Source organism: Neovison vison, chromosome 11, assembly GCF_020171115.1.
Source record: "Neovison vison isolate M4711 chromosome 11, ASM_NN_V1, whole genome shotgun sequence".
NCBI lineage: Eukaryota > Metazoa > Chordata > Mammalia > Carnivora > Mustelidae > Neogale > Neogale vison.
The window spans coordinates 188338276-188354228 of record NC_058101.1 but is presented as its reverse complement, the minus strand read 5'-3'; the positions used below and the strand labels follow the sequence as shown (position 1 = coordinate 188354228).

Below are 15953 nucleotides of genomic sequence, written 5' to 3'. Positions count from 1 at the left end.
AACTATGGTGGTGGGCTTAGAGACCTAAAGGAAAGCTCATGGATCACTGGGAACCATTCTGAAATTTAGTTTGTTTTCATAAAGATCATCGGTCAACCTCATTTTTTAAAAGATTTTATCTGAGAGAGACACACACAGAATGAGAGAGAACAGGACTGGGGTGAGGGGCAGAGGGAGAAACAGCCTCCCTGCTGAGAAAGGGTGTCTGATGTAGGGTTAGGGTTAGTAGGGCTCCATTCCAGGACTTCATGATCTCAGCTGAAGACAGATGCTTAACCGCCTGAGCTACCCAGGAGCCCTCATCAAGCTTATTTGTTTGTTTTTTAAAGATTATGTATTTATTTATTTATTTGACAGACAGAGATCACAAGTAGGCAGAGGCAGGCAGAGAGAGAGGGAGAAGCAGGCTCCCTGCTGAGCAGAGAGACCTATATGGGGCTCGATCCCAGCACCCTGGGACCATGACCTGAGCCGAAGGCAGAGGCTTAACCCTCTGAGCCACCCAGGCGCCCCTCATCAAGCTTGTTTTAAGTCTGGTTTTACTTAGCAATGAAAAAAACTCCTTGAATGGTTCACATCTTACATGTGACTAATGGTAGTTGTGCATTTGGATCTTGGACCGAAGTTTGTATTCAATCAAATATTGTGCACTGTTCAAATTACATAATGAATACAACCAGGGTAACTGTTTGAAACATGTATTTGATGTCTACCACATGCCGGAGCACACGGGCCAGGGCTGTTGTAGACTGGATTGGGAACACTTGTGTTTGCAACAAAGTGAGTGCCTGCCTGGAGAGAAGATCCATATACAACAGCCATAACCAACACACCACGTTTGACAGGAGACTCACGTGTGCCAAATGAAGTCGGGAAGTAACAACTAGAGGTGGAAAGGCCAGCCATTCCTTCAGAAGAAATCGTACTGGCTCTGAAATGACCACACTGACTGGGAAGAGTAAGAAGCTCCAAGTGGTCATGGGAGGGACCCAGGGCAGCAGTTGGGTAGGCTCAAGGTTCTGCCTTCTATTCTGGGAACAGCAGGAGTCTGCCAAAGCTCTTAAAATGGATATGAGCACTTTGGCTTGGCTGACTGAAGTGCGAAAGATGTCCCAAGGAGGAAAGACCAAGGGCAGGAAATTGCTGGGATGGATCTGAACACAGTGATGGGAGATGCCAGACAAAGCTGGAAGGCCCACCTCTGTCTTCCGCAAGAAGCAGCAGAAAGCCTGGCAGACACGCAATGCCCATCACACGAGTGTTAAATAAAACATGATTTCAAAAGACTGTTCCACTTATGTTAATATTTTAAGAAGGAAACTGCAACAGACAGCACGGGAAAGCTGCATAAATAATCACATGTTAGATAGATACAAAAGGTGATTGACACTAAAAGCTTAATTCCAAGAACTTTCCATGCTTTTTTCTTTAGTTTGTTTCAATTAAAAGGTGCCGAAAGGTTTTTGTTTTCCCACTCTGAGCAATGATAAAGGAAAGGTTCAAAGAACAAATAAAAGTTCTAGGTTAAAATTAATATTAAGCTTAGAGACAAATACTAATTAGTTTAGACACCCAAGGAGAAGTAATTTACTTCTTTCTAGAACACCCAGACTTAAGGGTGTTTAAGTGAAAATACTACTCAACTACAAACTCTATCAGAGAAACTTCATGCCGTGGTAAAACAATTAAGACGAACTCAAAAATTTATCATTCTCTTTCCTCATCCACCCTCAAAAGCACATGAGGTTTTATTTAAAGTATCTTTAAGGCCCTGCATTTTGCTAAATTGGAATATTTTTGTAGGAACAATCAAATGTTCCCAAGTATCCTAAAAGTATCCCCTTACCTCCAAAAACAAAAAAACAAAACAGAAAGAAAACCACCCCAGTTACAAGACCACCAGCAGGTAACAGGGAATGGTGGTAAGACAGAGGGCATACCAAAGTACTCAAAACCCATATCAAACACTCCAGAAAAAAAAAATCCAAGGGAAAATAACTATTTTTACACTAGTAAAGATTAAACAATTAACTGGCATTCTGTTTAAGTCTTATGGGTAAATAAAGTTTATTTTAAGCCAATGGTCACATTTTTATGAAAACCGGCATTTGAAAACAGGCTTCCTCTGTTAACCATGTAGTGCAGTCTTAGGTAATTTCCACTATACAACTGGAAGTCTTTCAGGGCGGTAGAGAGCTTAGGCCCCTAGCTGATTATGACAAAGATATCACCACGGAAGAAAAGCGCCTAACTAGAGTCTACCTTCAAGAGTCAACACAAAACCAATTCACTAAACTACTGAGGCTCAATAATTCTGATTCCTGGACTTTATTATTCCCAGGTTTTCTGGCTTCAGAATTTCCTAAAACCTCAAAACCACCATGTGGAGGACCCCACACATTCACAAACTCTTCAAACCACATTCCTGCACGCTTAGTCATTTCACTAAGTAGAATGTTCCAGCATTTGCCTTTGCAAATAACGGTTTCAGGACATCCTATATTCTTTAAACATGTTGTAAGACAGCATCAATAACAAAGTTGCATTCCCCCAATCCTCCTATCTTGTTGTTAAGATACTGTGAAAGGCAAATTGCCAGGTAAAACATACTCAAAGCACTTTCAAAATTCAAGAATTTTAAGTTTCCTTCTACCCCTCCTTCCCTTCTGCCGTATTCACTTATTCTTTATTCTTACACTTGATCCTCCCCCTCTGCCTCAGAGCTAAAACCAAAAAAACTTACCATCTGGATATTTCAGATGATAGAACACCAAAGTACCTATCATTTCCTACCACCCTCCCTGCTACTGCAGAAGTAACCATAAAATGATCGTAGTCTGTTTTAACATATAAACTTTTGGGGCACCTGGGTGGCTCAGTGGTTTGAGCCTCTGCCTTCGGCTCAGGTCGTGATCTCAGGATCCTGGGATCCAGCCCCGCATGGGGCTCTCTGCTCAGCAGGAAGCCTGCTTCCCCTTCTCTCTTTGCCTGCTGCTCTGCCTACCTGTGATCTCTCTCTCTCTCTCCATCAAATAAATAAATAAAATCTTAAAAAAATATATATAAACTTTTTTACATGTTGCTTAGAGTTTTGGTATTTGACAAGATAATCACAAAACACAGCACACCACACGTAACTCTCTTCCTCTTCAAAAAATCCTCTCCAAAAAATAGGTAAGAATGTACTCACATTTGTTTCATAGTAATCTTTGCATTTTTACATATTCTAGAATTACCCTGAAGTAGGGATGTTTTAATATAAATATCACAAAATCTAAGGAGATGAAAAATATGTAAGCTTTTAAAAGTAGTTTTTTTTTTTTTTTTTTTAATTATCACTTCTAAAAGTTAACTCTGGAGTTTTGGCTTAATTTAAATGCCTTAAATCAGTTATATCAAGGTAACTTACCTACATTCTTGAGAATATCAAAATGAATAGCTGTGAAATTAAGAGAGGTCATATTCCAGTTTTTTGTCCCAAAATAAAATGGTTTGTGGTTGTACATAAAAAACTGTCTTCATAGAACAGAAACTGCAAACAGACGAAAAGAAATCCAAACACCAGACCATTCAATGAATCTTCGCAGGAGATCACGGTCATTCAAAGACCAGCTGGGTCTTGCAGCAGCAATAAAGCTGGGTGTAATCCCCACCCCCCCAACCCCTGCCCAAACTAAAGAATTTTCCTTGGACTCTTTGCCAACAAAACATCACAGATTTGTCTGAAGCCTAAAGGGGAAAACTTGCACACAGATGTTTCTTGGTTATATTGTACATTACTTACAGTGAGACTGAAAACAAAACAAAAACACAAAGTTCTGTGCAGCAAGCAACTTACTGGTCTATTCAGAGCATTTCTGCAAATAGGAGGGATTTTTGCTTGTCAGGTTAAATCAGCAATCACCATTGTTGGGTGACTGCTTCTTTTTTTTTTTTTTTTTTAAAGATTTTATTTATTTATTTGACAGAGAGAAATCACAAGTAGGCAGAGAGGCAGGCAGAGAGAGAGAGAGGGAAGCAGGCTCCCTGCTGAGCAGAGAGCCCGATGCGGGACTCGATCCCAGGACCCTGAGATCATGACCTGAGCCGAAGGCAGCGGCTTAACCCACTGAGCCACCCAGGCGCCCTTAATTAAAGAACCCAGAATATTCCAGGGACTTGTATTAAAAAAAAAAAAAAAGTTGAAGGAAACATCTTAAGTATGTATCTGTATCAAAATAGTAATTCAGATTTAAGGTATCATCTTTATTAATCTACATACAATTTGATTTCTCAATTTCTATTAGTATAGGAATATTACTTCCTCTACTAAAAAAACTGACGATTTTCATAGCCTTTTTACACACAGGAAACTGAGTGCTCACAGATTATCAAACAATTTATGTATAAGGGGTCTATGTACAAATAAATTGCTTCATAATTATTTAAATATTTCTCATCACCTTGGGAATCTTCTCTAAATACCAAAATAGTAAAAATACTTCTATTTCAATAGAGCAAAACCCATTCTTTACATATTGTAGTTTTTGGATCAACATTTCTTTCACAGAAACTGAAATCGGAAGATTTAGAAATCCTTTAATCGGCATCTTGGACCAGTGTAATTGCATTAGGAGTACTGGGGTCACTGAATAAAGTCCCTAAAAGGAATGCCTTTTAAATCCCAACAATAGGTTGTCCTACGCAGACACCCGCACTGCTTGCCCATGAGTCTTGCAGGCAGGCGGTCAAACACTCCGGCCGTGAGATCCAGTGGCAAACCTTACTTGCCCGAGCCGACACTTTGACCCACGCCCCACACCACAGCCCCCGCCAGAACGTGTCCTCCTCCAACCCCATGAACGTCGCACATGACCCTGAGCTCTACTGCCGGGGCATGCAGTTCCAGTGGAGAAGCAGAGGAGGCCCAAAGCTCACTGGGAAATGTATTCTAACTCAAGATTCATTTTCCTAGAGCAATGGTCTTGTTAATGACGACATCAGTTCTCTGGAAATAAAACACTACTTTGGTTAACAAAAATCCCTTTACAATTCTCCTGGAAACAGGGCCCAATCGTGGAAGGGGTCTACCACGGATGGTGGAGTTTTCTCCCAGTGCTCAGGCCATCAGAGTTCATTCTACCCAACCTTATTCTGTGAAAAACATGGTGGTCTAGGGAGTCAGGTAGGATTTCTTTCTTTCTTTCTTTCTTTCTTTTTTTTAAAGATTTAATTTATTTATTTGACAGAGAGAGAGATCACAAGTAGGCAGAGAGGCAGGCGGGGGGGGGGGGGGGAAGCAGGCTCCCTGCTGAGCAGAAAGCCTGATGCGGGGATCGATCCCAGGACTCTGAGATCATGACCTAAGCTGAACGCAGAGGCCATAACCCACTGAGCCACCCAGGTGCCCCGTCAGGTAGGATTTCTAATAGTGCCCCCATGGCACGACTCTAGGGATCATCTCTCACACCCCAGCAGTACCACTGACATGGAAGGGGATGCTAAGAGTGCCCTTAGAATCCTGAAGTAGAACAGCCCTGAGGACTTGCAAGTTCATACAGCTGTTTGGAGACAGAACCAGGATCTCACAACTCTATTTTAAGGGGCTGTTTAATGGTGCATTTGGGATAGAGGCAAAATTTTATCCTCTTTAACCCTATGCATTCAACTATCTTGAGGGAAATGGCACTGAGTTACAGTGGAATCTTGCAGGGAGAACATTAAAGATACCAAAAGCAAAAGCTGCACAAACTGGAGATAAACCTACAGAAAACTCGTTAAAAACAAAACAAAGCAAAACACCAAAAAGACACCCTGCACCAATGCAACGTATTAAATAGTCTGCGTCCCAAAGCTATCAATGAAAACAAGAGTCAGTATTTACTTGCATTACCCAAACCTGAATCCCTCTTGCTCTTTATCTTCCACTAACTACACTGTGTGTCCACTGAGACAAAATCATCGGGTCCTGAGGCCAGCTTCATCTGCATTAATGTCATATGAGGGAAGCACTGTGGCCACCATCGCTGATGCCAATTATGATAAGGAGCCAGGACATTCAGTCCTCTCCCGGGTCTCAAGACAGATCACATTTTTCTACAGAGAGAACGTACACCCTAAACCAAACACCCTATGTTTCACATTTTTAAACCCGGTATCTCTTGATGATACAGATGATCTAGGCATGAGAACACTGGATTACTCAATGGAGCAAAGAACCAGAGGAGTGCTCCCAATTCCTAAAACTGCTCAACCGCTTGCCAATCATCACAATCAAAGGGATAGAAGGAGAAAGGGGCAAAAAATCAATCAATCAATCAATCAATCAACACAGGTCTTTAAAAAAGTAGTGGCATGAGAATTATGTGACGATTCTATGACAAGACTGCTTAATCCATGTTAGAGAATCAAAAGGAGATTCAATCTCCTCCAAAAATACATGCCTACAAAACACAAACTACCTACTAGAAACTGAATCATTGTTCCAGTTCCCTAGGCATGTGCAACACACACGCAGAACGTTCCCTCCTTCCTCCTACTTTAACTCTGATTTGCAGAGTTAACGTGGGTCGAGAAACTCAACTGTTTACTCCCTGATATGCCAGTGAAGACACAAGAGAACAAAGTTGCACAATGAAACATACAGAAAGCTAGAAATCCTCCCAGAAGCAAAAATAATCATGAATTAAACATCACTGGAAATTAACATCTCTGAACCCAACTTTTTAAATGTTTTAGGATGCCAGAGAACACCAAGTCCCATTGCAACACGGAGGTGGGGGGTGGGGGTGGGGGGATGGAGGAGGGAAGGATCCACAAGAGCTCAGCCAGCTCCAGCCACCACAGAAGCCAGGACGGGACGTGCCCTCAATACTCCAGAAGCAAGTCAGAAGGCCCCGTGCTTGCATCAGTGGCGATTCAGTACAAAGGAAAACTTAGGTAAGATGCTGCACTTTGATGTAGCTAGCACAAACACCCAGCAGGGACTCTGAGGAAAAACCCACACGTCGCCCTCATCACTTCGTGTCAACCAGCATTCAGACGCTCTCCCCACATCCATGTGGATGAACAGCACGATTTCCAGGATGGAAGCTTAGGCACCAAGCACGCGACAGGTGAGTGGGATTCAGATGTAAACCTGCTCATTCCAAAGCCCATGGTCTGACCCACTCCACAGCCCTGGCAACTACATGTCCTCCTTCAACCCCAGGCAACCCATCACATCCCCTTGCGCCATACTGCAGGGACAGGCAGCCCCCAACCTACGAGCACGGTATTCTTCCAAACTCATTTGGAAAATTTTTTTTTTTAAGATTTTATTTATTTATTTGACAGACAGAGATCACAAGTAGGCAGAGAAGCAGGCAGAGGGAGAGGAGGAAGCAGGCTCCCTGCTGAGCAGAGAGCCCGATGCGGGGGCTCGATCCCAGGACCCTGAGATCATGACCTGAGCCGAAGGCAGAGGCTTTAACCCGCTGAGCCACCCAGGCGCCCCTGGAAATTTATTCTAACTCAAAATTCATTTTCCTAGAGAAATGCTATTAATGATGATTAGGTTCCTAGGCTGGGCCCCAAGCTAAAGCCCATTTAATCCACAATGTAAGAAAGATGCCCCCCCCAGCACTTAGGGTATGTATAAAGACCAAGAAGCTGGACACCAATTAGGGCATTGTGTCGGGGGGCGGGGGGGAGGACAATTGTCGAGAGACAATGATAGAAGCTGCGCTGCTGCCTGACTCTCTGGTTGCCATCAACTTCAGTCTCAGGAGTTAGTAGAGGAAGGGGGTGGGAAAAAAATGGCAGAAAGTTCTCTGCCTTTCTAACATATAAACAGAAGAAAGAGGAAGGAGTTTCATTCCACACCCTGCCTCTTCCTCCCCCTCCCTTTACAATCCCAAGGGAGACACAGGCTTCAGACCTTCCTCACTCCAGTCAGACAGGTGGAGTGGCCTGCCTGGCCCATGTGCATGGCAGCACACAGCCAACTTGAAAACATTAAGAGCAAAATTTTGCTTCAAAATATAAAATCTGTCAGGGGTGCCTGGGTCGGTTAAGTGTCCAGCTCTTGGTTTCAGTACAAACCTGATCTTAGGGTTGTCAGATTGAGCCCCATGTCGGGCTCCACACTCAGTGGGGAACCCACTTGGGATTTTTCCTTCACTCTGCCCCTCCCCGACACTTGCCTGCATGCGCTCTCTCTCAAATAAATCTATCCTTTAAAAAACAAAAACAATGGGGCTACCTGCTCTCGCTTCTCCCTCTGCGTGCCCCCTCCCCCTTTGTGCTCCCTCTTGCTCTGCTCATTCAAATTAATAATAAAAAATAAATAAATAAATAAAATCTTTTTTTAAAAAAGAACATTTTTCCTAAGAATGAGTACAAATGTCCAATAAGTGCATGAAAAGATGCTCAACATCAAAAGTCTTCCGGGAAACACAATTCAAAAGCATGAGATACCATTTCATACCCATTAGCATGGCTATTATCAAAATGTTAGTGAGGATGTGTAGAAACTGGAACTCTCTCAAATTCATAGAATGTAAAATGATACAGCAGCTATGGAAAATGATCTGCTGGCTCTTCAAAAAGTTAAATATAGGACTACCACACGACCCTGTATTCCACTCTGAGGTATATACCAAAATGACCAAAAGCAGGGGCTTGAACAGGTATGAGTATAGCCACGGTATACAAATTCATAAGAACCACAAGACTGAAGCAATCCAAATGTCCATCAAAAGATGAGTAGTGGGGCACCTGGGTGGCTCAGTCATTAAGCGTCTGCCTTCAGCTCAGGTCATGGTCTTAGGGTCCTGGGATCCAGCCCTGCATCGGGCTCCCTGCTCAGTGGGAAGCCCGCTTCTCCCGCCCCCACTCCCCCTGCTTGTGTTCCTTCTCTTGCTGTCTCTCTCTGTCAAATAAATAAAATATTAAAAAAAAAAGTCAATGAGTAAATAAAAATGTGGTACATAAATACAATGGAATATTATTCAGCCATAAAAAGGAAAGTCTGACTTATGGTACAAATAGATGAACGTTGAAAACAGACTTAACGAAATAAACCAGACCAAAGCACAAATATGGTAGCAGTCGTCTTACCTGAGATACAAAATAGGCAAACTCATACAGCAGTAGCAGAGAGGTTACCAGGGCCTGGTGGGAAGGCTGAATGGAAAATTAGCCTTTAATGATCTCAAAGTTTCTGTTTGCATTGATGGAAAATTGTGGGACTAGATCATGGTGCCGGTTACACAACGTTATGAATTTAGTTAATGCCACCGATCTGTATATTTAAAAATTATTAAAATGGTGAGTTTTATGTTAAGTGTATTTTACCACAAACAAATCAAAACCACAAACCAGAAGAGCTAGAGCTAATAGCATAACTTCATTGCAACCTCAACTTTCCCAATCTACAGAATAGGAGAAAAATACAGTATTATGTAACTTAGAATTTTGGGCTGCCTCGTCACTATCTGGTATCTCCAGTATCTCCAATATTAAACCCACAAATGGAAGGGTCTACTCTCCAGTATGCATCACCGTGTTGACTGCTGTGGCATGACCCAGCTGCCAGGGAAAAGCTCCTCTGAGTTAGACCATCACATACAAAAAATCTACTTATACATGTGAACGGATACCTTAACTTGGCAAGCTTCATTGTTAAAAACCTTCCTTTAAATTATCATTGTATCAACATGAAGTCACCAAATAAGTGATTTCAGAGAAGGGTAAGATGATAGTAACCAGAGTACATTTGCTGACAAAGACTTTAGAAAAAAAACAAATTTCTTTCTATTATTTTCATTTATTATTATGTTCCATTAGCCAGCATATAGTATATCCTTAGTTTTTTTTGTTTTTTTTTTTTTAAGATTTTATTTATTTATTTGACAGACAGAGATCATAGGTAGGCAGAGAGAGAGGAAGGGAAGCAGGCTCCCTACCGAGCAGAGAGCCCGACACAGGACTGGATCCTCGGGGCTCGATCCCAGGACCCTGAGACCATGACCCGAGCTGAAGGCAGAGGCTTAACCCACTGAGCCACCCAGATGCTCCATATCCTTACTTTTTTTTTTTTTTAAAGATTTTATTTATTTATTTGACAGAGAGAAATCACAAGTAGATAGAGAGGCAGGCAGAGAGAGGGGGAAGCAGGTCCCCTGCTGAGCAGAGAGCCCGATGCGGGACTCGATCCCAGGACCCTGAGATCATGACCCGAGCCGAAGGCAGCGGCCTAACCCACTGAGCCACCCAGGCGCCCCATATCCTTACTTTTTGATGCAATGTTCAACACTGATCAGTTGCACACAACACCCAGTGTCCATCACCACACGTGCCCTCCCCAATACCCACCACCCGGTTGCCCCTTTCTTCCACCCCCACTCCCTTCTGTAACTCTCAGTTTGGTTCCTGAACCCAGAGTCTCTTCATGGACTGTCCCCATCTCTGATTCCTTCCCATGCAGTTCTCCCTCCCTTCCCCTTGGTCCTCTGTGCTTCTCCTTATGTTCCACAGGAGTTATTTAAAATTAAGAAGGGGGCACCAGAGGGCCAGGGGGATCCATGGCGGGTAGTCACTGGATGAGTCCTGCAGACTCCAGGTAAAGAAGTCTGGCCAGCCTAGGGGATGCCAGGAAGGGCCTAAAACTCAGTTAGCACAAGACACATAACCCCCCAATGTGTCACACAACTTAGGAACAGGTTTCTTGGCAGGTATTCCATAGTTAAATCATGGTACTGAGGGTCCTACGGAGCCCTTCAAACCCTGTAGCACCAGTATCGATATTATTGCCAAAGACCGACACAGCGACCTGTATATGGGACATTTCCACTCTAGGACCACTTACTGAGAAACTCCTCCAGGATTAAGTAAATCTCAACTTGACTACATGGTTCCAAGAATAAGAGCTGTTTAATCAACTTCCCTGTATTTACAGAAGTCTCAGACACAGTGCTTAACATAAAGCAAGCATTCAATAAATGCTAATAAATCAGATTTTCTTAGCTATCCATTAAACATCACTCACAGGGGATGGATCAAAACCAAGAAGAGGTAAACATCTTTTTTTCTTGTGATGAAAACTTTTAAGATCTAGTCTCTAAGCAACTTTTAAACATGCAATACAATATCATCAATTATAGTCACGACACTGTACATTACATGCCCAGGACTCAGCTTATATGAATACGAAATGTTTCATGAAGTTGCGTGTCACCCTTGGGAAGGCACGCCATGCTAATCCTTCTCTGTATTTTTCCAATTTTATCTATGTGCTGTGGAAACAGGTACCTGAATGGTTTTTAGTATGTAAATATAAATATAAAAAAATAGATACATGTCATACTCCTAACTCTCTGCTAAGACCATAGTGTAATTACCCTTTTGAAAAGCAACTTGAATAGTCCTAAAATGGATTTTGTGTAATCTTACTTTAAACAGGAACCTCTGATTGTGGGCTTAGTTTACAACAACATTCTCTGAAAACATCGCCTTTTGGAGCACTGAGGTGAGACCCACTGTATGAACAACAGTGAATTGTCCTGGTGCAACAACTACCTCAAAGGGCGTCCAAGTGTCTCCCCCCCACCGTATGGATTTGAAATTGCTGGTCAGGCACAGTGTGTCTGTGTCAGGCACAGTGTGACTTTAGGAAGTCCCTAAAGAACATAAATGCCAGCACTGTGGCATTCGCCTGCTCCTGCCACGCATCCAGGAGTGGATAAAACAAGTCTTCTGCAGAAAGAATGGTATCGAAGTCCCACGAGAAGCAGAAATGAACAACTAGGAAGAACGACCAACCTGACTTGGTTCCCAACAACACTCCTAATGTTAACTTCTGAGAAATACTCCATACCCTTTTAACACCTATCCAATTTGTGCCTTGGTTAGCTTCAATTGATTTCTATTTCTTTCAATTAAGAGTCTTAAACTATTGCCAAGAATTTATCATAGGACACTTAAGATGATGGTTGGCACATTTTCTACAACTGTGATGACTTAAAAACTAAGGAATGGATTAGAAAATTACAGTGACTCAATGAATGCAACCATTTTCAAAACAGGCATTTTACAAAACTAGGGGAAAAAAATGTTTGTGTGTTTTAGGACTATTAACCATGCTAAACACATAGAAAAAACATGGGGAAATGAAAACAGTAGACATGAATAGGGGTTTGTGGCTGTGGGTCACTGATGCTATTTTAATTTCCTGTCTAATTAAAACCAGGAAGAAAAGCTAATAAATCATCGGAAACTAGGAACAACATAAACGTCTATCACCAGTAGTTGAATAAGAAAAACTGCAGTACATCCATATAACGAAATACCACTCGGCAGTTAAAAGGTAGACTGTTGGGGCACCTGGGTGGCTCAGTGGTTAAGCCACTGCCTTCGGCTCAGGTCATGATCTCAGGGTCCTGGGATCGAGTCCCACATCGGGCTCTCTGCTCAGCAGGGAGCCTGCTTCCCTCCCTCTCTCTCTGCCTGCCTCTCAGTCTACTTGTGATTTCTCTCTGTCAAATAAATAAATAAAATCTTTAAAAAAAAAAAAAAGGTAGACTGTTGATACAAACAACAGCCTATGTGTTTGAGATAATTGCTCTAAGTGAAAGATGCCAGACACAAAAGGCATGTAATGCTCTCTGCGTATCTGGAAGGACAAAGCCATGAAGAAATACTGAGATCAGCGTTCACCTGGCAGTCAGGGGAGAAGGCTGAAAGGGACACAAAGAAATTACATGATAGAAAGTTCTATTTTTTTTATTGTGGCTGACAACATATTTGCCGAAGTTCAATGAGCTACCCACCTAAAAAGGCAATTTTTGCCCTAAGTAAAAGATACTTAGAGTTCACTTAAAAAATAAAGCCACTGAGAGGTGCCTGGCTCAGTGGGTTAAGCTTCTGCCTTTGGCTCTGGTCATGATCTCAGGGTCCTGGGATCAAGCCCCGCATGGGGCTCTCTGGTCAGCGGGGAGCCTGCTTCCCCATCTCTCTTTACCTGACTCTGCCTATTTGTGATCTCTCTCTCTCTGTGTTAAATAAATAAAATCTTAAAAAAAAAAAAAATTAAGACACTGAGCTTGGAAACCAAACCAAAGCTACTGAGGCACCAGTTTTCTAATACTGGATGACATTCATTCAAATTTATCAGGGCCCACATATGTCCAGCACTCGGGGAGGGGTCACTACAGAGTGAACAAAATAAACAAAACAACTATACAAACAGAAATTGTATTCAGTGAAGAAAATCACAGGCATTCCTGTTGCTATCATAGGATGAAGGTCTCTGAGAAGGTCACATAATTAGCTGAGACCTGAGGAATAAGGAACAGAGAAGAGGAAAATCGTGGCAAGATTTTAGATGTACTATTATATCAATAGCTAACAACTCAATACCAACTCAACTGTTTAAATATATGAAGTGTGGTTATATTTTAATAATTTGATATGATGTAGAATGGGGCATATCCTAAGCAAGCAAGTGAAGCTCTCAAACCAGTACTGTGGGAAGTGGCCAGGTTAAAAAAAAGTTGTGGAAGTGGGGGGCCCTCAGAGATATTCTGGTTCCTCTATCCATGGCTGATATTTCAAAAATGATTAATAGAATGTACACAGTTCCCTGAAATGAGACTGCCTAAGGGTAATTAAATCTCATGTTTGGGCGTTTTCAAGTGATATATTGTTCTTGTTTTTAATTTTGGCTGAATTTACCGTGGTTTTCTTAAGTTCATCAAGATTCTGAATGATCACTCAGATTTACGCTCCAAAAAGTGAACCAAAGTGTCCTCTGTCTGGTAAACAAAACTCTTCACATTATAGGGTTCGAGCCCCAGGACATCTCCTTCACTTGGCTTCAGAGATACTCCCCTAGCTCTCAACTCATAGGAGGCTCCCTGGCAAATGCCTCTGCTGACTTCTTCGACCAACCTCCTAACAGTGGGAGTAACTCGTGGCTCAAGCCCCTTAGTCCCCTCTCTTCCCACACGCACCATCTTGTTTTGAATATATTTTGATTGCAAGCCCCACGTGCATCTCAGTGCTGGGATCTTTCCCCAAAGCCCCAGATCTGAAGATCAACTGTTAATTCACCATTTGCACTTGCATACCTAACAGGCATCTCAAACTTCCTGCGTCTAGAATCACTCCAGGCTTCTAGATTCACATAGAATAGTTAGTAACACATTACTTGCACCAAAGATAACAAGAAATATCTTCAAAGTCAAGCAGGTCCTCCAGTTACCCTAACTCAAAAAATACTGCTTAGACTTAGTAATCAACACTCAGATGCAGTGAAAGAATGCCTTAAAAAAAAAAAAAAATACATCAATGACCCTCCAGCCCTAAATCAATGTGTTCAAACAAAACACTCACCTCTTATCTCATCAGACCTCCAGTCACCCAGGAGGCTGGGAGGGAAAACAAAGCTCTTGGTCTTTTGGCCACAGGTATTTTAAATATCTGAAGTAATCTGGTTTCACCTTAAGAAGAAAAGGAGACTGGAAAATAAATACTAGGTTTCAAATCCAAAACAGCTACCATTTGGGAAAGACTGTCTATCACTTACTTAGTTACTTCCTTTCTTTCTTTTTTTTTTTTTTTTTTAAAGATTCTTTAATTTATTGATTTGACCGACAGAAATCACAAGTAGGCAGAGAGGCAGGCAGAGAGAGGAAGGGAAGCAGGCTCCCTGCTGAGCAGAGAGCCCGATGCGGGACTCGATCCCAGGACTCTGGGATCATGACCTGAGCTGAAGGTAGAGGCTTTAACCCACTGAGCCACCCAGGCGCCCTGTCTATCACTTTCTTCTAACCAATACGACTTCAACATAAAATGTGTACCAAATGCATCCAAAGTGGTGTTGGTATGTTAACTAATCTTCCCAGAAACTTCAGTTTAAAATGTACAAGTCCACAACTGCATGAAGTATAAAATGTCTAGAAGTATATATTATCGAGGAGGTTAAAGACCTGTACTCTGAAATAAGATAAGGATAAAAGAAACTGAAGTTGAGGTGGCTCAGTGGGTTGGGCCGCTGCCTTCGGCTTGGGTCATGATCTCGGGGTCCTGGGATCGAGTCCCGCGTCGGGCTCTCTGCTCGGCGGGGAGCCTGCTTCCTCCTCCTTCTCTCTCTCTGCCTGCCTCTCTGCCTACTTGTGATCTCTCTCTGTCAAATAAATAAATAAAATCTTTAAAAAAAAAAAAAAAAGAAACTGAAGTTGATACAAATAAATGGAAATATATGCCATGCTCATGCTCGGAAGAATTAGTCTTGTTAAAATGTCTATACAACCCAAAGCAATCTACAGATTCAATGCAATACTTATCAAAATATCAATAGCATTTTTTTCCCAGAACTAGAACAAATCATCTTAAAATTTTTAACTACAAAAGAACGCAAATAACCAGAGCAATCTTGCAAAGCTGAAGGCATAATGTGCCCAGATTTCAAACTATACTACAAAGCTATAGTAATCAAAACAGCTTGGCATTCTCGCTCTCTACCTCTCTCTCTCTCTCTCTCTCACACACACACACACACACACACACACACACACATATAGAATAGTGGAATAGAATAAAGAGCCTAGAAATCAATGCACACTTGTATGGTTAATTCATCTATGACCAAAAAGGCAAGAACATACAAGGCGGGAAAAGTCTTTAAAATGTTGCTGGGAAAATGAGACACCTGAAACTGCACCACGTTCTTATACCATACATAAAAATAAACTCAAAACATATTAAAAACCTAGACATAAGACCTGAAACCCTACAAATTCTAGAAGAAAACATATGCAGTAACTCTTTGACATCAGCCTTTGCAGTGTGGTTTTGGTTTTTCGTTTTGCTTTGTTTTGGTTTTTTTTGGATCTATCTCCTCGGACAAGGGCAACAGAAGCAAAAATGAGTAAGTGGGACCCCATCGAGTTAAAAAAGCTTTTGCACAGCAAAAGAAGCCTTCAATGAAATGA

The 15953-nt window shown here is 41.9% G+C and overlaps 1 protein-coding gene and 1 non-coding gene across 6 annotated transcripts in view; both read right to left on the bottom strand.

The window, feature by feature from the left end:
• MTUS1 (microtubule associated scaffold protein 1) overlaps window positions 1–15953 on the bottom strand; it is a 168988-nt gene that overhangs the window by 135907 nt on the left and 17128 nt on the right. The window lies entirely within an intron of this gene.
• On the bottom strand, window positions 11163–11269 carry LOC122890757. Its single transcript, XR_006381182.1, has one exon. It is a non-coding gene; the product is annotated as a U6 spliceosomal RNA (small nuclear RNA).